At 39.4% G+C, this 25759-nt stretch overlaps 1 long non-coding RNA gene across 1 annotated transcript in view; it reads right to left on the bottom strand.

The window, feature by feature from the left end:
• Nucleotides 1-271: 271 nt before the first annotated feature.
• LOC121631898 overlaps nucleotides 272-25759 on the bottom strand; it is a 48422-nt gene continuing 22934 nt past the window's right edge. Inside the window, exons 2-4 of the long non-coding RNA XR_006008833.1 lie at nucleotides 18357-18418; nucleotides 3002-3066; nucleotides 272-1181 (exon numbers count right to left, since the gene is read on the bottom strand). This is a non-coding gene — a long non-coding RNA (uncharacterized LOC121631898). The remainder of the gene's footprint in view (nucleotides 1182-3001; nucleotides 3067-18356; nucleotides 18419-25759) is intronic.

Below are 25759 nucleotides of genomic sequence, written 5' to 3'. Positions count from 1 at the left end.
GGAAAGTAGGAAAAAGAAAGTGGAGACAATGATACAACAGATAATTTGGATTGAAGGGTTGTTTCCTTTTAACACCAGACAACCATCTGCTACACCTGTACAGAAATACAACAGAAAATTTCCTATGGCTTTTACAGGAAAACAAAGCTGACAATCATCAGAAGTTACTAAAAGAATAACCAAAATAACAACAAAAAAAATAAAAATAAAAAAAAGCAAAAAACAAATGTATCACAACAACAACAAAAGTTCCAGAAACACACAAACAAAAGTATGTGAAACAAAAGTAGCTCTTAATGTATGAACCCACTGTACAACTCAGTGACTGTGTCAACATGCAGAGCATGAGGAATAAGGAGTGATCAGAGATGAGTGTGATCATGCAAATTCGACTACATCTCTACGGAGGCCCCCGGGAAATCAGCAGCAATCCCAGAGCAAGCCACCCTACCATGAAAACAACCCCAGACCCATAGGTGGAAGAGGAGAGCCCCAGCCAGAGCCCCACCCACACCCCGTCAGCGCAGCCAGCCTGGACACCGGCCCCGTGGTGCAACTGTCGCCCTCTGCCTACCCCTGGTGGTACCCAGGAAACAGGAGTGTGAGATGACCCCATTGCCCTCACCTCCCCCACCCATGAATGCTTGTGAAGTGTGTGTTGTTTGCAATTAAAACTGAGGGACGGTAACCACACTGCGCTGTGAGCGAGGCTACACTTGCAGCCCTGTCCACCATACACAAGATGGCATGTCCTCCTTCCAGCACTTGATATTGACTTAGTGTTACAGTCACAGGCAATTATATGAATAAATTCTGGAAATTCTGGAAATTAAAAGCATGTATGTACAGGAAAATATAAACCAGGATTCCACATAGTTGACAAGTCAAGCTATATGTAAATGGACACAAGTAGCAATGGCCAATCTGTACTCATTACAGTGACTTTCCCAATGAGTGCTTCTCCAGACGTCAAGTGATCCGTTCCACAATGTTTAGGCAGCAGAATACACTCCGCTGTCCTGCTGAGTTGAAGTCACAGCTTTTCCAAGTTAGAGTTTCTGTCTGGATCTTGAGAGTTAGATTGTCAGTGATGGAGCTCATGCTGTCAGCAGCCATGCCAGGAGCAAACATCTGCTGCAGGAGGTGCTGGTCCATGGTCCAAGCCAGGATTTAGTGTGATCCTAGAAACATAATGTAGAAACTAATGATCAACCACAGCCAAAAACCACTTGTTTGAACATAGACACATTTCTTATCCCCATTAAAAAAAAAAAAAAACATTAGATGAATAATCTTTTCTGGTACATTTATTTTTTTTCTAGTGTAGGGGAGTATGAAAATTCAAAACTGTTACCTCAAGGGAACCAACACAAATGTCTATTCAAATAATTTTCTAAGCAGAAAAAAAATTGGCTGCATTCACAAAGTTTCCACAGAAAAGGCACTGTCACCTTTAAACTGCCATGGAAAACCTTCATCTATAGCTGAAATGATTACGTATTGATTGCTGGCAAAATAAGAATTGTGTTTTGTGCTTACAGCTTTATGGATACACATTTCTAGATCTTTTTATCTGTTTACACAAGAACTCATATGTCACCACTAAAATGTTGTATGTAATAAAAAAAAAAAAGATGTGCATACCAATTTTTAAACATTCAAGGCAAAAATATACAACTTAATTTAAAATATGCACAAAGTAGCAGAAGGTGAAGGTGTTGATAAGTCTACAACTTCCCCTTGTTATCTTCAGCATATCCCCAGATGAGGTAATGCAGGTCGGTGGCCTCTTGACAACCCAAACTGCTGTACCTGTGCTTGTTCATGCACCCTCCCATAAAATGACATTACATTGTCCACCCCCGCACACCAACCACTCAACCCTGCAGTAGTCATGGCAGCAAAGCGGTGGGACCGGCCTGTCCCGTCTGTTCTTCGCCCGGGGAAAGAACAATGTGTCAGAGGATAAGTAGTCATCCATCACTATTTCTCATCTTCTTTCTGCCTGTCTGCACTTCTGAGTTGTTTTACCTGTGAGGAGTCACGTTCCACCTTCACTCCCACACCTTTACCTCATCTTTCCTCTCCTGCAGCTCGCACCATCATCTTTTCACAACCTGCTTCCATTAGTATAAACTATGACCACTCTATGCTTGTTGTCAACACTCTTGGTCATTATCCACCTTCTTGTTTGGCTGTTTGGTTTTCCTGCCTCTTCCTCAGAACAATCGTCTCTTAACCTTATTTTCCTGATCGCTCCTTTTGGCCTCCATGCAGTTTTTTTTCTTTCCCACGTTTCTTTCCTGTGCCTCACCTTGGAGCAGAGCCAGTGGAGCAGCATCAGCACACAGAACCAGGTCCCAACCTGCCTCGGAGTCTAAGCCTGCCCATGTATGTCTTACTCTGCCTTGGGCATATCACCCTCCCCCATCAGCACATTTACTGTACCTGTCTGCTGGCACCTTGCCATCCATACACAGTTCCTCTTCATTTAGTCCGAGAACCAGGTAGATGGGAAGGAAAGTAAATAATGGGAGACTAAAATCTATAGAAAATGACTCATGCTGAGGTCAAGCATGTTTGACCTCCACCAACAACAGCCACGACCACCCTGACAGGCACACTTATACATTAGCTGTCATTCAGCCTTCTGGCTGCCCCGAACAACCCCATCAACAGGTTTCTTTGAAGGCCACCGACTCTGTGGTGGGCCATCAAAGCATATCTTTATTCCGTTCCACTGAAAGGATCTGAGGCTCCTGACAGAAGTTGTGTTTGAAGTGATATCTCTGTGCCACTGCATTCTCTACAGGGCTGTCATGACTTAGATTACACAATTAAAAAAAAAAACAAAAAAAAAAACCAAGCAAGTATACGGGCAAACATCCAGTGCCACCACTGATCATATCTCAGAAATAATTATGTTACCACCTCTATTTGACTGACAAACACAATGTGTCATCATCATCTTGATCATCAGAAAGAAGAGAATCATCCCTACCTGTTTAATCTGTTGAGATCATGTTTTCATTAGTCAGCCTTTTCTTGATGATCACCTGAGGTCACCTAAAAGATATAAAAGATGGAAATAAGATGATCCAGAAAGAGGCACATTCATGGGTAAACACAAAGGACAAAAAACTGAGGAGTCAAATTTAATCTAGGCCAGCTATGCCCAGACTTGAATAAACATATACAATGAAGTAAAACAGAGAAAAAGGTACTGTTTGATGTGTAATAATGATCCTTTCATAAAAAGAAAAAGAAGAAGAAGAAAAAAAAAGACATTACAAAGCCATCTATATCTGCAGCCTGTTTAAGAAAGTTAGAAACTTATAAATCATTCCAGTCATTTATTAACCTAACAACAAAGGAAAACAGAGATGCTCTAGCTTAGTCAGGAACTTCATCCAGATCCTACTGAAAAATCCTGAATTCCTCCCAGGCCAGCTGGAAGATATAATCGCTCTAGGATACTGTGGGGTGATTTTAGGGCCTTTGTCTTCTGGCCATACTTGATAAACCATCATCTCTATGAATTTTCAGCTTTGAGTGAATTGGGTTTTACAGCACTCAGTAATATGCCAAAAAGTAAAGGTCATGATAAAAAAAAAATCACAGCATTGTCTCATCCCTTAATTACACATTGTGAATAATAAAACAAAACATTAGCAATACCTTCATATATGTAACTTGGCATGTTATTTTATGCATGTAAAGCATAATTTTACTTTTTTTTTTTACATTAACTCACAAAGTGGCACAAAAAACAACAATATATATATATATATATATATATATATATATATATATATATATATATATATATATACATATATGTGAATGGGATTATTTGCTGGTAAGATTATAACTTTGAAACACTTTGTATTAATTTAAGAAAATCTCCTGAATTTAAAATTGGCTATTTAACAGAAATTCCCAGTTTAACAAATTAGTTTTGTGCAGCCTATAACAAATGTTGATTGAGGTTATAGGTTTATTACAGCAGTCAAATGGCAGAAATACATTTTTCTCTCTGAATGTTGAACCTTGTATTGCAGAAGGTCAGACTAAGGCTGAATGGTGTACTATTTTAGTACTTCAGCATTATGTTCTGTTGTGCAATATTCACACTGAAAATGTGATAAACAGTCTTCATGCTGCAACTTTTCTTGCTGTGAGACAGAAACAGCAAACTAAAACTCTGATTTTAGGATGACTACACGAACCATCTCTCTGAAACAGGTTTCAGGCTCTTGGATACAGTTATTTTTTTTATAAAACATGCCAATTTAGCTTTTAGTCTGTAGAAGAACAAATAGCAAAAGGAAACACAACAGACTGCAGAGGTGAGTAAATTTATTTGCTTGAGGTTCCCATCTGATCGAAAGCAACAGTACAGTCCCACAACAGCCCTTCTGCCTGGCCACCTGTGCCTCTTTTCCTTCATCCTGATGGATTCAGCTGTTGAGCCCATCATTGCTGTACATGCCAATTTCCATGCAAAAGTACTGAAAAATTATTTCTGTGTTTGCATCTCTGCCACTTCATTTCTTTCTTGTTCTACAGAACGCAGAGAAAACGCTACAACAGTCACATGCATTTGCTTTTAGATGTTTGAGCATTTTCTTTAACAGAATATAAAAAGCAATCATTTTCCAGTATCCTGCAGTTAGTTCAAACTGTGTCGTATTCAAACACAGTTCCTACTCAGCCACGAGAATGACATGTTAAATTCCCATCAGACTTCCTAATAAACGGTAGTGTGTGAAAGGGGCTTTGTTTTAGGCTTACATTAAGGCCATTATGCATAAACTATGATCATATCTTTACTAAATAATTAAATGGAGCTTATTATCTTAGATCACAAGACATGTCTGCTGTCTGCCCTCAGCCTGAGAACAGATATCAGAGGAACAAATATAAACAAAAAGTCTTCCAGGCCTTCTGCACCCACCACTTGGAAAAGTTTGCAATAGGAAATGAAAGTAGATAACTTTGTGTCCCTGGCCGATTTAAAGGCCCCTCCCGCAAGATCAACTGTTATTAGCAAACTTTCATTGTTTGTAGCTCATTTTAGCTGATATAAGTTGCTCTGTAGATTGTTTTTTGTTGTTGTTGTTGTTTGTTTGTTTCTTTTAATATTTATACAGTCCTACATTTAATCTAGCTAGAGAGGATGATCTTTCAATTGATGGCCAAAAGTAGTGTTATTTACATCAGCATATATTTAATGTCAATCAGTCTTTTTGGGAGAAGAAGACTGATTTAAATTAAACTGATCTAAATTAAATTAAATTAAATTAAATGCTTAGGTAAAAATATAAGTGACCAAATACACCAGTTTTCTCTGTGATGCACTCATTTAAATCAAGTAAAGCCAAGTATGGACATAGTTTTCATCCAAAAACCCCTGAAACACATTAATTTAAAATGAAACAGTATACTGTACCTAGCATTAGAGCTTGCACTACCATACTAAACTGATTAAAAAAAAAAAACGATATGATAATAAATACTTCACTGACAATTTTCCTCTCAAACACTTTCCTATTCTGCAGTTGGGTCTTGGATCTCCTCATGCATTAAATTAACCCATGCTGGACATACAGGAACACAATTCCATCATAGTTCCTCTCAATGCAGGGGTTTCTTGACCTCGTATGTGACGATCTTAGTCCATTTTGCTAATGTTCAAGCCCGTTGCTTCCATCTGAAACTAAATATAAACTGAATGTTTACACGTTTGATTTTGTAATAGCTGTGTATGCCTCTAATGACGCTTCATTCGATAACAATGGGTGACCAAATAAATCTAAGCAGTTCACTGAATAAAAATATAATTCCAAATGAGTCCATCAAAGTTCCAGAGCTGTGTATTTTCAACATTTTTAGAGTTGGTTTTCACTCAGGGATGGATTGGCCATCTAGCATATACATGGCATTTTTTTCCGGTGGGCCGACATGTTTTTTGGGCCAGCACAGTTTATGCCTATTTATGACTGATATATATACTGGTATGACTGGTCCATAAAACTGAGTAGATCAGCGGCCCAACTAACACTGGCCCAGCCTGCTCAAAACACCCCCGTCCCTTTTGTTATGGTCCTAATGCCTGAGTGATTAATTTAAATTGTCATCGTAGAACTTTTTTTTTTTCCTGACCACCAGCACATGAAACAGGTTGATCTGTGGCCCATTGGTTCTGTTCTTAACTGACACCAGGATGAACTAATCAAAAAAAAAAAAAAAAAAAACTTCCCAAAAGGACTCTTCAACCAGAACCAGACCTTCATTAGCTGTCGTGGATGATGAAAGTAAAGCTGCACTGCCTTCACATTACTGAGACCCTGTTCTGAGTAAACAGACCCATTAAAGAGTTGGTAGCAAACACACTGTGATGAAACACATCAGTGAAACAGCTGTTCGGTTACCACATTAGTTATAATGTTATATTTATTACATTAGATGATTATGTCACTTTTTCCAGCTGAGAACAGCTGGTTGTGTTTACTGGTTAAAACAGCAGAACTTAAATTAAATATTTTATATCACTTATAACTAGTATTCATCAACATTAACAGTGAATCAGCAGCTTCATCATTTTATTTTATTATCCATTATTGGTTGTGGGCTGATAGTCTGTATGTGTGGACAGTATAAAGAAATAAAACATTAACATACACATTAGCCCATATATTAATACTGCTGCAGCTGTTTGCCTCTTTACCAAAGAATACAGTTATTCTGGATATGAACTGTTTTGTAAAAAAAAAAAAAGGAGAGAGAGTAAGAGAGAGGAAAAAAAAATAAAAACACCTCCATTAAATCTTTAGTTCAACCTGGTTGAGACGGCATCCCCTGAAGTAGAGAAAAGGCAGCAGAGACACTGTTTCGGCGCTTTGCAGCAACAGTTTTCATCTGATTTATCATTTCTCATGTCTGTTTTCTCTTTCTCCATCAAACACATGGCAGGATGAATGCTGCTCCAATATTCATCACTGTGCTGGAGTTCAGATTTATATTTTATTAAGCAGTTTTTGGAAGTACTTAACATGTCTACACACTCTGATTCCTGCTAACTCACTGCATGACTGGTGATTTTAGGGAGTTGCACAGTTGATATACACATTTAAGGGAGTGCAAAGATTTATGGCGTATAGACTGGTCAAAATGCCCTTTTGTCCTTGTCCACCTCTGCTCCAGACACCAAAATATATGCTCTGAATCACACAAGAGGATCTTATTATGTGTCCCATTTGAGGTGATTCTTCATTGGGCAACTCAGCTAACTCAGATTTTCTCCAGTAAAAAAGAGTTAAACTTATATTAGTAAGTTAGCTCAACCAACTCTGTTTTATGTAAATCTAAGGTTTCAGGGGAGCGCTGTAAAAACTTGGCAGATCAGGACAACGTAGGCAGTCAAAGTGGCTTTTCCAGTAAACCATTTCAGATTTATTTGGTGTGCTGGTTTATTTTATAAGGTCAACAGGTTCAGGAAGATACTGGCTCAGGAAACCTGTCAGTTTCTTGATGCAAAAATGATTCAAAGTGAAGCATTGCTCTTTGGACAGATGACAGCTCGGGTCCCTCTTCATCCATACACAGACAAAGGTGCTCCCTGCCTCTGAGTTTCTCTGTCCCAGACCTGTTACCTTGGCAACAAATGTACTGTTTCCGAGTGACACAAAGCCTGAACTAAAAAAACCTCCTTGTAGGTTGAAGGCTCCAAGAGTTGAGAGGAAAACAGCAATAACAGGACGGTGGGGAAGGAAACTGAATACTGGGAAACTGCTTCACAGAGTTTCTGGAGGACATGGTAAAATGATTCTTTCTTTCCTCTCCCTTTTAAAATACCTTTCCCTGGCACCAGGCACCATAGGTAGTTGTGTGCTGGTCTAACTTCTTTTATATCCTTTCTTATATTTCCCTTTTTTTAAAAACTATCACACTGTGCTAAGTGAGTTATCATGTACACCAGAAGGCTGGAGTTGCATGTGGCTAGGCTAAGCCTTCAGATGAGGTAATGTTTAGAGAGTTGTTGAGCCAGGAGAAGGGTTGGTCAGGTCTTGATTAGCTCAGGGGTAGGGGCTCTCTCTAATATTGGACACCCCTTTGTGTGGTGAGATTACTACCTTATGAAAAACTGCCCCTGCTGACACGCCTGATGGGATCAGAGCTTCCTGCTCGCTGCATCATCCTGCTTATGAACTCTCCACAGACAGAAGAGAAAACACACAAACACAGAACACACACTCTTGAACCTTTCAGACTCGACAAGCAACGACACAGAGAGATCCCGGCTCACACACTAGAGCTGTTTAAATTTGAAAAAGCTCATACATTTATCCAACCAACACATGTGCCTGCAAATATCAACCTATAATGGCTTGTTTCTTTAACTTGTATATGTCATGACCACAACTGATGACCCAAAGATGGAAAACAACCTGTATTTATTAACAAGACCAGATGATACACAAACACACTCCTGCACACGAACAGTGATTGTTCCCTCCGGCCAATCTCCACTGAAAATCACATGATAGACTGCATCTGCCTCAGAGAAAGAGAGTAAGAAAATCTCCACCACAAAAAACATCCACAAACAATCTGCAAAGAAAGAAAAACTGAGAGGATTCAGCGGCAAAGCTTTGAGGACATTTAATCCTACAGGTCCCCGAAGACTGTTGAGGCTATAGGATGATTTCAATTATTTGATATCATTTCTGATGGTCCATTAGCTCAAAATAAAGCTCTGATTATAAAAGATGTGTAAACAGAACGTTGCAAACAAAACTTGCATCAGAGTCTGAAGCAGAGCTTTACTTTTTTCCAGATGTGTAATTGACTGTTAATTAGTGGTGGCCTGACTTCACGTAGCCTTTCCTAAACAAATCTTATTTAAAACCATTGACAATGAAGTAAATGCAGCACTCTGGTTTGCTCAACTGCACCGCAAACTTCAACACCTCTCCATTTCTACTGTGTGGGAGCCTGAACCAACAAACACTCATATTTCTGCAGTCATCTTGGTGAAAACAAATAAATACACACAAGCATGCAAGCACACATGCATCCAAACCAGTCGGGGACTCTGGCACAACCTTGCGCCAGCGGTCCTTTAAACCAGTCATGTGAAACGACCCATTCCCTTCTGCAAATCAGATTACATCTCCGAGCTGAGCTGAGGTCTGCAAGTACACACCCACACTTAAAAGCTTGGGGCTCATGTCCACACAACACACACACAGAACACTCAGCTTAATCAGATTTTGCCCCACAAACCTTCCTCTTTGTGAGTGAACGCAAACCACTAGGATCAGCTAGGCGAGGAAATACTAACTCAAAAATTCTCAGAGGATTCAGCAAATTTAAAGTATTTGTCAACAGTTAGCTGTCTATTAGAAACAACTTCGACAAGGCTGCTGCAAGTTCTGTTTTCCTTGGAAAAGAAAAACTATTTCTTTGTTAGGGAAAATAATAGAGGGGTGTGATAAGCTTCTTTTCAGCAGCATTCAACTGCTGTTCGACAGCTCTGCTGTGGAATGAGCACATGTGGAAACATGTTTACGGTGCGTCGGTTGGAATGTAAATGATAGATGATTCACAAATGATTCAAATCCTATTCAAGCTACCGAGTGCAGATGCATTAAACACATGGAAATCACAGTTATTTATTCTCAAATGAGTGTCAAATTAGCTTTGTTAGTGATTTCATGTTAAACAAGCTTAATTATTCCATTGAATGACTGAGTTAAAAGATAAGTGTAAGATCCAATGAATAAGTGGGGGGCAGCAGATGGATTGAACATTGGAAGTTTTTGAATACTTCAGTATTCTCCATCTATGATCCCTTTGTGCTGCTAAACATATTATAGTCTGTAAATTGATTGCAAAGTCTTTCACTCTTACACTTGCAAGTCATAATATGAAGGAAGGTGGTTAGCTGCCTGTTGGTGGACTGGTTAGCTTAATCAAACCCAGACAGCAAGTGGAAGTGCAATCCACCCCTACAGGCTGTACAATAAGACTCCACTCAGGTAATTAGAAAACTCATCAACAACATCAGAAGGTCCCTCTGGCCCAACCAACAACCAAATCCCATTGCATTTGCTTATTTGTAGAGGAATTTAATGACTTTTCCATAGACAATAGGGAAAAAACATTCCCTGTGGTGACAGTGTCGATTATGATAGCCAAAACCCTTAGTAAGCATGCTGTGTAGCTCACTGTGTGTGCCGTCCTTGCCCTTAGTACTGTAGAGGTCAAAGGGTGGGAAATTCTGGGTGGCTGGAAGCTGAGATGGTTGTACCTACAATGGGGTGTCAGGACTCTGTCAGTCAGTCCAACTCAAGTTCAGACCACGTAAGGTCATTCTCTCTGCACAGTGGAATCCGAGAACACTAGAAATGGAGACAAGCAGCATGCAGACTAGAGGAGCAGAGGTACCGCACCCTCGGTTAGGTTGCAGTGGATGCTCAGATAAGATGACAGGAAAGGGCAGAATGAGGTGGGGCAACATGGGAAGCTTAGGCTATGGTTACCCAAGGAAGAGCTCACTCAACCCTCAGATCACCTGCCACACCTGCGGAGGCCAGAATCTGATTTGGTCACAAAGCATAAAAGCCAGGAGGTGGAAACTGGTCACATCTCATTGGACTCCAAATAAACCACAAAGAATACTGTGTACAATGAGTTATTGTGTTGATATTTTAATATGCTTGGCAATAAACAAATAAACAAATAAAAAATAGTGTGACTATTTAACATCACTTACAATATACGTTCTAATCTGGGGCTCCCCTTACCAGCCATAAACTGTTACCAGGATGCAAAACATTTCTTACTGTAGCCACAAAAGTTTACATGCATACATGGATGCATGTAAACTTTATATTTGTTTACATATATAATGACAGACAGCTGGACCTTAGGGGTTAATAAATTATCCAGCTTCACTTTCAACAGAATTTTATTCGTTCTTCTCAACTAGTAATGACGCAATAAGTAAAACCTGGAAGAGCATCAGCAGCTTGCCAAAGACAACAGACAGCTTAAAATGTTTGCTTGAATCTCTGTTGGCATTCTAGATAAAAGTAAAAAGTCAATATTTATCCATGACACTACAGAAAATGTTAAATTTCCAAGAAGATAGCTATGCAAAACCATTGTCTGAAGTCAAATTTTTTTTTATCTCTCAACTGGACTGTTAGTGAGTGGAAATAAAGCTCAAGGCTCAAGCTGATTTAGTGTTGTTAAAGAGATGCAATGTGTGCCTCCTTAGACAAAGTATAATAGCTTCATGCCTACACAGAAACTTTAATGACAAGATAATTAAGTAAGATGTCTATTCTATGAATTGGAAATAGAGAGATACACTGTATAATTAACAAATCTAAAAAAAAAAATAATATCAATGAAAATGTGGATTATGTTGCGTTCCAAATTTAGTATCTTTTTTTACCCAAGAAGCGAAAAGGGTGCATTTACCAGTGTCACATGCTGATCTACTTTTAGAATGAGAAGTCATAAACATTATAAAATTACATGATGCAGCTATGAAAAAAAAAATAATAATAAAGAACCCAACCCTTCTCCTTTAGTCAAGGTTCAGTGAAACACTAATTTTCCAAGGTGTGAAGTGAAGTTTGTTTATCTAGAAGCAATAATAGTGATGAATCGTTATTTCTCAAAAAAAAATGTCACCAAATGCTCTTCTGTCACTTAACCCAGTGACTATCAGAAATAGTGTCCAGGGGTGGTCACAGGAGCTGTGAAATGTTAGTTTTAGAGTAAAGGTAAACAGTATCTCCCATGGTGGGCCTGTACCCTACACAGAGTAAGCACATGTTTCCCATTGTGGTTAAAAGGGATGAGGATTAAAGTGTAGCACAGCTGGAGCCACAACTATACACCCCATGGTGGGATCACAGTATTCTCAAGTCTTTGAGCAGCACTGATGCAGCCCAGTTGGAAGGAGCCAATGTTCAGGAAGAAACCATGGTCAGATGAATTAGATGGGCCAGTCAGAGTCCCCTAGAGACCAAATCTGAGGCCTTTCTATGGGCCTGATGTGGCAGGCATGTTACGCTGTTGACAGAACTGCATGAAGGAGGCTGATGGACACTCATACAAACACAATCTATTTAAGAGTTATGGAAAGGTGTTGAAACTGAGCGGATTTTGTGGTCAGAGGACCAGTTCTGTCCGGATAAAAAAGATCACCTTCAAAGTTCATAGTCAGCACTGGAAAACAAAATAGAGAGAAAATGACAACATGGATTAGACAGAACGAAAAAATTAAATAAATAAATAAAATGGCAAATGGCCATAATTTGAGGTTGCCAAATTCTTGGCTTTCACCCCTGGGCCTCAGGGTCAAATTGGCCACATTCAGGTACCACAGGGGACAGTTAAAGCAGGAGACTGTGACTGTGCAGCCAATTAAAGGACGCTTTAAAAAGGCAAGCAGTGCAAGGGACATTGAGGAAGATATGCATAGTGAAGCATATCTGCACTTACCAAAAACTGCCAATTAACCAACACTGCATGAAGTTCAGCTGTGGCTGAGGAGCTTACACGTGTAGCAAGTAAAAAAAGAGTTTCTGTGCAGGGCAAGGATGGATATAGACAAAGGGCTGAACATTAATTTAGTCAGTCAACATTAGTATAGCTGCTGAGTAGTTTGAGGCATGTAGAGTATTTGTAGGTTTACTGAACTTTAATTAAGCAGACAAAACAAATAAGTAAAAATTAACTGAAAAGTGTCAAGTTTTCACCTACTGAAATAACATTTTTTTTCTGACTGTTGCTACACGTTTAGCAGTAATATAATATATTGTAGCCTTGATGTGCAAACTGTTTATATTAATTTTTTGCCTTGATTAAAATACATCTAAAAAAAAAAAAAAAAAAAAAAAACAACAAACTTGAGGTTGACTTGGATTTGACTTGGATTTGAAATATTTGTAGTCTAGTATGCTTTGCTCTACCCAGTGAGATGGGATTGTCACCCAGGCAAGTTTAACTTAAGTATCCCAGAAAATAATGAACCACCATTAACCTTTTGGCCTCACATAAACTTAGATAATTACATGCTATGCGTCTGTCAGTCTTGCAGCTCTGGTCTATCTGCTTCTGTGTATGTTTGTGGGAGGAATTGGGCAGCAGGAATTGTGTGCAGGGTGTTTGCGCAGATTTGCAGGACTTCCTCACCCACAAAAACATTGTGTGGGTGAAAGAGTATGGCATGTTAATGAGCATGTGCATGGTCATGTTTTGAAACTGGAAACAGATTTACACAGTGATCAGGATCAGGCCAAAAAAGTTCACTCTGAATGAGTTTGCCCTTCTCAGTTAAATCCTGCTCATTCTCTGATCCGGGGGATTCTCAGCCATGACACACAGAACAGACACAAGCGCCGCTAAGACCATTTCTCTTACTTTGTCAATAGTTTCCAATTCCAGTGACACCATACTGGCATTCAACTTCTTTGATTAATTGGTTCCTACAGGGCTCTTTGAGTGTTTCCGTTTGAAGAAAAAAAACAAAAGAGATGAAAAACCACTTCTGGAACCATGATTTGCAAGATTTTCAGCTTCGATCACAACCAAAATGCAAGATGCCCTGGCATGGATTGAAAAATATTAGTCACCAAACAGAGTTTTCCCATTGACCCCAAACACAGCATTAAATGGGAAGAAGTTTGTGGGTAAATATGTCAACCTATGCTGATTACAAACATCCTTTATTGACACGTGAAATAACACAAACGCATAAAAGCATACCACTGCATACACATGTGTCGTCCATGCATGCATGCAGACCTCTTGTAAATGTCAGGGAATGCAACAGTGGAAAAAGGTAGGGTGAGGAACACATATAATCCGGTTAATCCCGCCGAGGATTAGGAGCAGGCAAATATCAGTAATAATAAACAAATGACTAACATTCCCGGTCTGTGCGGTTACAAGCCCAGGGGCTCCAGCTAGGACACAGCAAGGCCTGGATCTAATCCCTGCTGTTTATCAGTGCATGTCAAAGTGGCCACTTGTGAAACCTCCATGATAAACACTTTGGGGGACAAACCCAAAATGGCTAACAGAACAGTCTGACCAAATCACTCCTCCTAGTTTAATTTATAGATCAGACCTCAAAGACCACAGCCTGATATTCTGACCATGCTGTTACCACTCCATTACTCACTCTAACACTGCTTTCTTGTTAGCCTTATTCTGTGAGGTGATGATTTGATTCCACTGAAGTCATCTCTAGAGATGGACTCATCCTAAGTTGTCAGGAAACAATTATTCAGTATAGTGTTAATAAACTTGTCTGAACATCTTAAATATAAGCAGAGATGCTTTTGTATGCATTTTATTTAATTTTCTAATTTAAGATTTTTGGCAGCAAATGTTTTGACACAGCAATTAGTTTCTGAATGACAGCAGGGCAGCACACCTGTTCAGCGTTACTGACTAAATATTGATTGCTTGTCTAGGTGTCACCATGGCGATATCGCAAAGGAATGTTTGACAGATAAAGGAAATGGGTCATAAATTCCCTCCAGGAGTAAGGAGGTTGCTCAATTAGCACTGTGTAGTGAAATTTCAGATCAAAGGTGAAGCAGTGAAAGCAGGTTGTGATTTTCTGCAATGAAGAGATGTTGCAGAAAAAGAGCCTCCGCTGAGACTGCGACACAGAATTGTTTGTCCTTCGTTTTCCTTTCTTTTGTCCTATGTGACATCAGATGAAAGGCTTCACTAGTTCTTAACATGGGTTGATGTTCAGTGGCCTTAATCTTACTTTGTATGCGTGTCTGTTGGTGCAAAGAAAAAAGAATCTGACCTTTGCTCTAATCCACCTATTTTGTTTCGGTCTACTGTTCAGATTCAAGGTGAAAAAGTGCAATGATGGCAACATTTTTGCTTTCTCAGTCATCTAGACCACAGTGCTTTACCTGCTGAGTCCAGAGACTTACAAGGCCTGAAGGACTCTGCTTCTTTAACGTTGTCCCTAAGCAAGTCCTTGGCCAACACAATAGCCATCTGGGGTGCAGCAGAGAGCTTAAGCAACAAAATAACTCTTTCAAGCAACACTGCATGGTTCTGACTAAAGGGCATTGAAGTTGCCACTACCAAGACTCTGACTGGTCCTCCTCCTCTTCCACCCTCCTAATCCTGGCCTACATGACCAACTTCAACTGAAAGCCCCACATGCCAGAGGTGGGAGCCAAAAGCACTGTCAGATTTAAAAAAGACCACCTGCTCATCAAATTAAATTGCACTCACAGAATGCAATAAGGGAATAGAGAAATGGAAATAAAAGAAGCAAGAGGGGAAAAAATAAGTAAAATAAAAGGAAAGACATGTCACTATCCTGCCTCTGTGATCTTGGCAGACAAAAGAACAAATTGCACGTCTGCGTCACGGCTCCGAGGGTCAAAATTGGCATAGAGTCCCACTCAGCACTGTTTGTATGTGAACATTATGATATGTTCCATCAGTTCCAACATAAGAGCTAGAGAGGTGCACAGACCCACCTTTCAGCCTTTCATCTTGGTTCCTTTTGTATTCTGCTACACTTGTGTCTCTCTTCTTTTCCCTCTATGGGGTAGAATTGACTGTTATTATTCCAAACAGCATTATCTTTATTAATGCCACAGGTCTCAGGACAGTGCACTCCCTGGGAGTCGGGTCTGGACAGAGCTGTAACCAATCTCCCTAGATAAAAGCTCAGAGGAGAGCTGTATGCAAGCCAGACAGCTCGAACGGGCCTTCATCCTCACTTGTCGTTCTCACAGAGAGGGAGACGCCCTACAAAGACAACGATGTGACTTTAATCTTAGCACTTTCAATCAGGTGGAAGCATTTGTAGAGAGACTAGGTCTATGAAAGGCTATCAAAGTCTATTTGGGTTACTCACTAGTCAAAACAAACAAATTATTGTGTTATTAAAATACAGATTTGTATGATAGTTTAAAAAACTTTGAAAAACATGGAAACTGGGGGTCATGAAATTGTATATCTTCTGGTTTATTATGGTGCCATCCATATCTGCTCTAGCTCGTATCGTTAGAGGCTACTATGAACTTGTAGCTGAGGCTATTTCCCAAAGGCAGTCATGCATGACCAGTTATTTTAAAGGTGGTGTGGAGAGCTGACGTGCAGCCAGGCCAGGGCAGGGCAGCGGCTGGGGTCTCGGCTTAGTGCCTCAAACCCCTCGCTCCAGTGCGGCACATAGCATCAGCTCCCAGCCAGAGCCTGGACACTGATTTATGGGACAGGGGGATTACGATCAAACCAGCCATGAGGACCACCCAGATAGTGGCACAGGACGACAGCAGCACAAAACACACATGCATGCAAACTCAAATATACTTAAGTAATAGTTATAGTTTTTACACATGTATCTGAAAACACAGGGTTAATTAAACCATGTACATGTGCACATGATTTGTGTCATGGTTCTTAACCACTCAAGTGCAGCAGGAGGAATTAATGCACTGAAGCTTCTTCATTAGCACAAAGCAAAGGAGCCAATTTTACTCAGTTGTTCTGCATCTACAGGATGTGTCTAGTTGGAAAGGTATTTCTGCAAAAGTGCGTCATTCAATGTGTTGTTTCCTCCTTCGGTTTGCATGATGCATAATTGAAGACTTTTGTAATTTTCTACAGCATCTCAGTTGATAAAAGTTCCATCTGTGCAGTTACAGATGGAAACCAGAAGAGAAACATCCCTTTCTTCATACACATCTTGAGTCTTCTTCTTCTGTATATATCACTATTTTTGTCAGGAACATGTGCAGGTATACTAAGCCAAAGAGGAAAAGTCAAATACAAACACACATTTCTCACTTGCTGTGGGACACAACACAACTTAATCTCGAGGCACCAGTCGGATGAGCTGAACAATAAAAGTCAATGACGAATCGGACGTGGTGCATTCCTTGAACAAACACTGATCTCATAAAGGGAGACAGGTATGCAAACACTCACCTGCCATAAGCTAATAAGACATGGAGCACACACACACATATAAACACACTTTCAATGCATACATTTGGGCTTGTAAACGAGTTCAGACTGCATAAAACTATGATTAAAAAATAAGTTTGTTGTGTTTTTTAAGACAAAACAACATCCAAAGATGAACACAATTCTTAAAAGTTTCAGCTCAATAGACCACTTGCAAAGCTGTTATCCCCTCAAAGCGCAGCTTATCATGTGTGGGTTGAAAATGGCTTCAGTTTGTGTCAGGGAATCATTCGTGACTAGATTCTCTTACTTACCAAACAAATAACACACATGTACTTTAAACAACACCACTCCACTCAGTAAGACACACTGTCATCACTTCCTGGACATGTGATTTCCCTAAACTGACTTTTGATTGGACAATCTGAAGCAAAAGGAATGATGAGAAGAGGAAATGGTGGTGGTAAAGAGTGGCCGTGGAGCTGGTTGGCAGCAATCACAAGAGGAAAAAAAAATTCCTGCTCGATTTCCATGGAGATGAGTCAACAGCAGGTCGAGGGAGAGCAGAGAGGGCTGAGGGGGGAGCTTGGGGCTCTGGCTGACCTGCCGTAGTTAACAATTCATCCCCGTATCCGGATCCCAAATGATTGGGCAAACATGGAGTGCTTTGGAGGCAAAAGGGCCCAGAGGGGCTGAGAGAGGGGCATCACCCTGGAGTGACACACTGACAAGCACACACTGGTTGGTAGAGGGTAGACCAGCTGAGAGCGGGAGCAAGGCATAGGAGCTATCAGTGGGGCGTGAAGGGGGCCTGATGGGATGTGAGAGAGTAACTAAGCAAACAGAGCAGGGCAAGCTGCAGTACAGCAGCAAAAGTAGCATTGATAGCTGCAGCCCTGGAAAGCAGAGTAATTAAATGATTTGGGTAATGATGCCATTTTGAGGACAAGAACAATCTTTAAAGTCCACCACAACAAACATCACCCAGTATATTCTGTTCCAGTTCTTCATGTTAAGTTAAATTGTTAACAACATTTGGCTACCAGTTGTGCCAACAGTAAAAGTAGGAGTTGCGTCAGTTTTATAAGCCCGAACCGCAGTAACACTATATGTCTCTGGCATATGTCCACTTTGTTACAGAACATTTTGCACATCTGGGTGAGCCACAAAAGCTGTGAAGCGAAGCCCTACCAACTGAGCACAAAAGTTTGTAGGACATAACATCACTTTATTATATCTACAACAGTTCAATAAGGACACATGGTTTTGCACATGTTCCACACCAGAAAAAGGTTTACAGGAGATGAATTTTAATGCTGAAACACCACAAGCAGACTGAGATGGTTAGCAGGGACTTCAGAAATGCATAAACTTACCAAAACATCCCTGGGAGGCAATTAAAGACTGACATCTTCTTCCAAGAATGTGAATTCCTTCACTGTGAAAAAAAAAGACAAATATCACTTCACACTGATTATACAGCAGTATTCCAATGCTATATTCAGTAACTGTTCACTCTTTCTTTGCCCAGTAGGGTTACTTTGTATGAAAAGTTGTTGAAGTGTGTAACAATCAGAATCAGAAATACTTTATTCATCTCTAGGGGAAATTGGATAACCAGATATATGAGAGAAAAATGGTTAAACGCCTAAGTTTATAAAACGCTGACGACTTTACTGTGGAGTGGCCGTCTACAACAGATAAGAGACAGAACAGATGAGTGGCGGGTGTATCACATCATATGGAAGAAGATCCACAATGCTTCAATACTCTACTTATACTGGGTCAGACTTCATGTAGTTTTATATTTGTCTCAGTCAGCAGAAGTTCTCATTTGTACCTTTATGAACTGTCACATCTTGTTTTGCTCCCTGGAATGGCAAAACCAAATTACACTATCCAATTGGCTTGCTAAATTTCATGGATTGAAATGCCACCATTACAGAGGACCTTTCACTGGGCAGCAGTGTACAGAGGGTGTGTGAGCAGGGAGGACCTTTTACTGGTTCTCCACTTCTACCCACGTCAGAGCACAGAGCTTTCATAAACATTGCTGAAGCAAAGCCTTCAGTGGGAATTGGGATCCTCTCAATAATAATCCACCCAACAAATCTTCTAAATGAAAAACAGAACATTTACAATGTGTCTGTCAGAAAAAGAAAGAGAAGAAAGGGAAAAAAAAACAAGGGGGAAGAGTGTGATTATGATAAAAATAGCAGATGTTAAGAGTCACTTCTCGAAAGGTGTGTCATTCGGGGAGTTTGGGACAAACTTTTGGCTGAAGCAGAGGTCTAAATTTAACATATTCACTAAAATAAAAAATGAGTTCAGTCTCTGGCAGTGAACGTTTCTCCTCCCCATCTATGACTTCAGTGGTGAAGCCAGCATCACTGATGACGAAACAAAAACCATATAAAACAACAAAAAAAAAGACCTCCTTAAAATACTCAGTACATAAGGAAGCAGACACTATCCAACATTTCCTGAAAGCAGTCCTATAAAGAGAACCAGCTCCAAAACAAGAGAAAAATAGTTTTCTGATCTCTAAATTTAGACAGGAATTACATTTTACATTGCCATCTTAAAAACTAAAGCCTTTCTCTTCAGTTTCTTTACAAACATACTCAACTGTGTGAAGAGAATGAACACAAGATTACACAAGTACAAGTGTACTATGTGAAATACCTGTATCCATACATGTTGAGGATGAGCCTGTGTGTGGCAGGCTAGGGAGGATACCCTCAGGCCATGATGAGGAGCAAGTGAAGCAGAAGTCCCATCTAAGCTCAAAAGCATGCAAGAGTCAGGCCTGTAACTAAAACACAAGCATAAACACGGGTGATGTTAGGGATTACACACTGCTAAACTGCTGCAGGAAATCACAGACAGCACAGGTGTAACCATCGCCACGGACAGATTGTTCCCCAATCCGTCCTGACTGACAGCTCATCATCTACTCTGTCTAAACATCTGTATGCTTGTGTGTGCGTGTTACTGTGAACACACAAGGGAGGATGTATATACTCGTGCACATACACAGAGTGGAATTACATTGGCTAACGCCATGGCAGAGAAGCCTTGCAGCACAATAACACATTCTTTATCAAAGTGTAAATCACTTTGTTTGAGAAATATTCAACTTAGTGTTTTTATTTTTTATTTTTTTGCTTTGGGTTTCCTTGAGAGTTGAATTTGATGTGTCTGTTGCACCATAGCAATAGTTGCAAATTTTAACAATAGCTTTTCATTATTTTTTATTTATTTATAAGAAATGTTAAAGAACTTATTTGTTTAAAATGAAAAAGAAAATAACACCATTTAATGGAGCAACAGAAAGGATAACTGGGAGGAAGCCCATTTCCTCAGTAAACAGCACCCTCTAGAGCAGCATGCTACATTCAGTCCTGCACCCTAAGACTCGTTTCTGTGGACAATCTCTTTGCAAACTTCAGAGAACTATGCCACAAAGGCAGATTTTTTTTGGTAATAATTACTTCAAACAAAATGCCAGCAATTCTACTAATTTCTCAGATTTAGAAAGTAAGAAAGCCATGTAGGCTCACAGGCCATTTCTCTTTTATTAAAGACACCAAATAAGCAGGTTGCCTTGTTTTCTAACTTATACAAGAGCCACAGTGGAGAGTTCAAGCTGAACCACTCATTTTCCTCAATGTGAGTTGATAATGAGGCAAGCTGTTATTAAGATGTTTGCTTTAATCGTGTGCAGGGTTATTAGGTGCGGTTTACAGTACACAGGAGAGATTAAGGCCATGCATGACGGAAAGAGCTGAGGAGGCTGACGAGAAGCCAGCTGAGAAATATGAGCGCACTGTAGGACATGAAACCCAGTAAGACAAACCATTTTCCTCTCACTCTCTTTCTTTCTCTCCATTTCAGTTGCTGTCTCTCTTCACCCCAAATCATGTTACACAACCTCGAAGGAATGCCTTGTATATCAGAGACAGATTTAAAACAAGAGGAAAAAATAAAAACGGAACAGTAAGAGGATCTCAGAGGGATCTATAGAAGAAGGAGGTGTTGTTTGGTTCTTATGTTTCTGTATAAAAGAGAAACATGACAGGGAGCCTGGCAGCGTTGTAAAGGCACACTGCAGTCACACACAAGTCCAAACACATACACACCTAACTACGTCTCACATACTTATATAAACTAAATCAGCCTCAGACGCACAGCAGTGTGCACCAACCAGGGAGCACTACATTTTTCCTCTATATTTTTCCACACTATTAATAAAAATAGACATTGTGCTGTTTCATTACATTTTGTTGGAATTAGGGGACCACTTGAAAATCCATCATTTTCTGAGCTTTCAAATTTTCCCACAGTATTCCCACCATTTTTTCCCGAGCATTTGACCCATACACATTAAAGTAGCACTCAATTAGCTCGACATATGGAGCGGGGCTCTCATATGCTGCTCAAACTCAACACAAGCACCCACCATCCATGTTATGAGAGTTGGGCTACATTAACAAAAAACAATGCTATTTCCTCAGGTGAAGAGAACTGTGTCGTCACATCAGGTCGACATCCTTTTATTATGTACACTCCAAGTCTAAAGAGCTTTGACTAGGGCTGGGCGATATGAACCAATTTTTATATCTCGATATTTTTTACCAGAATCACAATATATATCTCAAAGATATTCCCTCATTCTATATCGTGTCTGATAAAGTCTCGATAGATTTGAAAATCTCGATATATTGCCCAGCCCTAGCTTTGACTATAAGTGAGACTTTGCTGCTTCATTTTACTTAGCTTCTAAACAAGACTGAGATCAAAATGAATGGTTCTCACACCCTTTTGCACTGCAGTAGCAAAAAGGGTGTGTGTTTGTCTATTTGTGTGTATCAAGTTAGCAGAAGGTCAGAGTGGTGAAGTATTAGAGCTCTGTTTGCTCTCTTTCATGTACTCTTGGGGACCAGCCTGTTTTAGAGTTTGAACAGTGACGTGAGAAACCCATAAAAACAGGACATAGCGAAACCGTGTTTGCTTAAGAATACCCAAAGAATGGGCTACCATTACAAAACAAATCGCTCAACCTGCATTCCTCCTGTCCATCAAACCCTACCTGTTGAACAAGATATGACACAGAACGGAAAAGGCAGTTGTGAGAGGAGCTACTTCATGACAAGGTGACTTGTAATTTGTTAAGAGTTTGTCAGCTTTCTGACCTTTATCTCTGATCCATGAAAAGAGGCATGCATCCACAAGTTTCTTGTGCTCTGTGTGCAAATGTACACAGTGACATACCTTAGGTTGATTTAATTAATCTTTGCTGTGATATTCATAGAGCTGAAACAATTAGTTATAATAAAGCACAGCAGGAGAAAGAAGATAAATAAACTATATATTGACATCATCTCCTCAGACATCATGTTTAAGTTAGATGAATGGTAATTTTTTCAGATAATGCTGTGGTAATAAGATTTGGATTATATTAGAGCAGTGACAGTCTGCAGATGTGTTATGAGACCATGAGTTAGCACTTAATGGACTGCTTTTTAATCACAATTTCTGATGGGTTTAGCTATTTGACAAATAAGAGAGAAACATATCAAAAAGCAACTTTATAGAAAATTCAGTTGTATTAATATACACCTACTTCCCTGTTATAACAAAACAATGCTAAATGAGGAATTTTGGAGGTTGTGTGCCGTGTTTAAGCCTATTTTATTAATATGTTCTGTTATGTTTACATTTTTATTATATCTTTATTATTATGTATATAACATTACTAAACAAATGATAATTGAAAAAAGCCCACAGAAATCTCAGAAAGAAACCAATACTAATTGGACCTGATCTTCCGCCCTCAGATGACACTGCTTTGAAAACAGTTCGGGGTGGAAATCACTGCATTAGTTGAAAGCTGTTGTCAGTGAGCATAGTTTGTATAGTCGGAAATTCTGCCTTATTTTCTGAGACTAAACACAGCTAAGGCAGACTGAATTGAAGTAGGGGATTGTGACTTATTATCCGCACACAGTTAAAAAAAAAGCGCATTAATGATGATCAGATGTGATAATGCACATGCACCTAAGCATTATTAACCTGCATGGCAGCACCACTGTTGCTAAATCAAACAGATTTCGGATGATGTCTTTTTCATGGAAGGTTGGGCTTATTTCAGCAAGACAATGCCAGATGAAATTATACACAATGTATGCAGAATCAATGGGAAATAGTTCTGCTTATATCTGGAGCAACACCTAGTGGTTAACATGCCCCTGTCCCATTTTATTTGAAATGAGTTGTCATCATATTTAAACAGATTGTATTCACTTCCATGTTTATCTTTTAAAAAATGAATAAATAAATAAAACTGGTTAGGGTGTCCTGATAATATCAGTGCAAAATCTGTTACTCCAGGCTTGAAGGGTGTGTACCTGAAGGTCATAATGGATTAGTGACATTTTCAGAAGACAGGTCAAACTTACTCTTATGCAATATAATTGCATAATTGATTCATCAGACAATAGAGTTATGGTGATAAAGGGTGGAAATACACCAAATAGGACAAAATATGTGAGAGAGGCCCCAGAAGATTCCATCGTGTTCTCCTTCCCTCCCCTCCCTGTCATTATCCTTATATCAGAGGAGCCACTGGGAGAACTGGATGTGATTTGTATGTGTTTTTGAAGAGGGGTGCTCATAAACAGCCATGAAAGGGGCCCCTCTATTCAGCTTGCCAGCCAAGATGCGCTTCACTGGGCCAGCCTTTTGTTTTCCGCTGTTCACAAACCCCTTAGCACAGAAAAAAGGGGGCAGATTCTCTAGATGTGTGCAGGTCCAAATGATGCCATTAGATTGGTGCCCGCTTTCGGTGAAAAAGGCTTCAGTAACGCTTGAAGTGATTTAAAAGATGCAGGAGAGAGCTGCCCACAAATCCTGTTTGAGAATAGCCTTGGAGGAGAATAGAAGGGCAAGATGCCAAGCTAGTGATCATTCTATAGTATGCAAAATTGCTCTCAACTTCATGAGTGCCATTGATGTTAAAACAAAAAACGAGGAGCATTCCTATATCACGTAATGAGAGACAATGTGCCGTGGTGGTGCGTGGGGTCAGGAAGTTCAGCAAACTTCCCACGCTGCACACCGTACTCCATGGTTAGAGACTGTAATATTTATAATTCATTATTGGCATACTGGGATGAGCCATCAGATCTAAAAAAAAAAGGTAAAAAATAAAGATAAATAAACACAAACTTCCTTGTTGGAACGACAAAGCTAGCACATGAATAATACAATATGTTATTTTCTCACTGAAAATAAATAAATTAATGTTTTCAGACAAAATCCTGAAAGAATTTGTCATATATGTCTGTGATGTTACTGAAAAAAAAAAAAAAAAAAAAGACAAGTGCAGGTACAGTATGTCACCCATTAATGCAAAAACGACATGTTGAAATGAAACAATCAGGATCAAACATTGCAAGCCAATGGCATTAGTAAAACAAATAGCTATGATTCCAGTTCATTCATAGAAATGTAACAGTAAACCTGACAGTGCAAACAAAGAGACAGTGCCAAATGAAACCACTTGTTGTGAGAAGGAGGGGACCTGATCAGGCCACTGGTCCGGTTCCATTAATCTCCACTCAGCCCTATAGTTTCCAGTGACACTAAGTTTCTCTGAAATCTTACCGATCAGGAAGAACATTACAAGTTTGTTTTTCTTTCATAAATTATGTTCTAATTTTGGCAGCCACCCACACCTACTCTCACATGACCACTTCTGGGTTTGAATTCCCTGCATACATTTTAAACAACAGCACATCCAAGTTAAATGAGGTTAGATGAGGGCTTTTCTATTGCTTTATCTTTTCTATTCCACTGTTGTATAAAAATGCTGTAATAAAAACAAATATCACATCCACATGCTACAGTTGGAATTAATGATTATGGTGCTGTGAATGAAATCATCTCCCTTGTGGTCACATTTATTTAATGCCATTCATTTACTGAATAAATAAAACAACATAGCACTTTTACAAATATAAGAGCTCATTGACTCATAGCTCATGTTCCTAAATTACGTTTAAACATTCATTAAAAGATTATTTCAAGTTCAAAGATGTGCCCTGTGGAATGCTGGACATGTTTATAACTGTGCAGAAAAATCTGCACAGAAGAAGGAATAGCACCAGATTAACATCTAAACGTGTGATGGGCAGAAGCTGCTTCGATTGCCCTGGTGAGAATTTACAACAGTAATAAATTTATTTCAACACAGTGTCAAATAAATGCTTGTGCTTCAACCCTACAAGGTCAGTTTGTGTCACAGCTGTGCTGTTCACTCATTAGTTATTTAGAATAATAAGGGAGTAAATAAAAATGTGTAAATGAATTATTTTTATTTGAATGCAATTACTCATGAAATTACTTGAGGTTTAAACACCTGGACACGTTTTTAATAAAAAAAACACCAGTGGAAATCATTATTTTGCAATAAACACCAGGTGAGCTAACGGTGACTCAACTGGAAACATTCAGTGAATAAGATTGTTTCCAAACTGATGGATTTTCCCACAGTTTGGCATGTTTGTCCACTGTCTGAACTGCCAGGCAATACTCCCTCTAAATGGACAATGGTATACACACACACACACACACACACATATATATATATATATATATATATATATATATATATATATATATATATATATATATATATATATATATATATATATATATATATTTAAACACTATTAGTTTGTATCTCTGTAATGATTGTTCGTGAATTCAAGCTGCA

Source organism: Melanotaenia boesemani, chromosome 2, assembly GCF_017639745.1.
Source record: "Melanotaenia boesemani isolate fMelBoe1 chromosome 2, fMelBoe1.pri, whole genome shotgun sequence".
In the NCBI taxonomy this organism is placed as follows: Eukaryota; Metazoa; Chordata; class Actinopteri; order Atheriniformes; family Melanotaeniidae; genus Melanotaenia; species Melanotaenia boesemani.
This window is presented reverse-complemented; position numbering and strand designations above follow the sequence as displayed.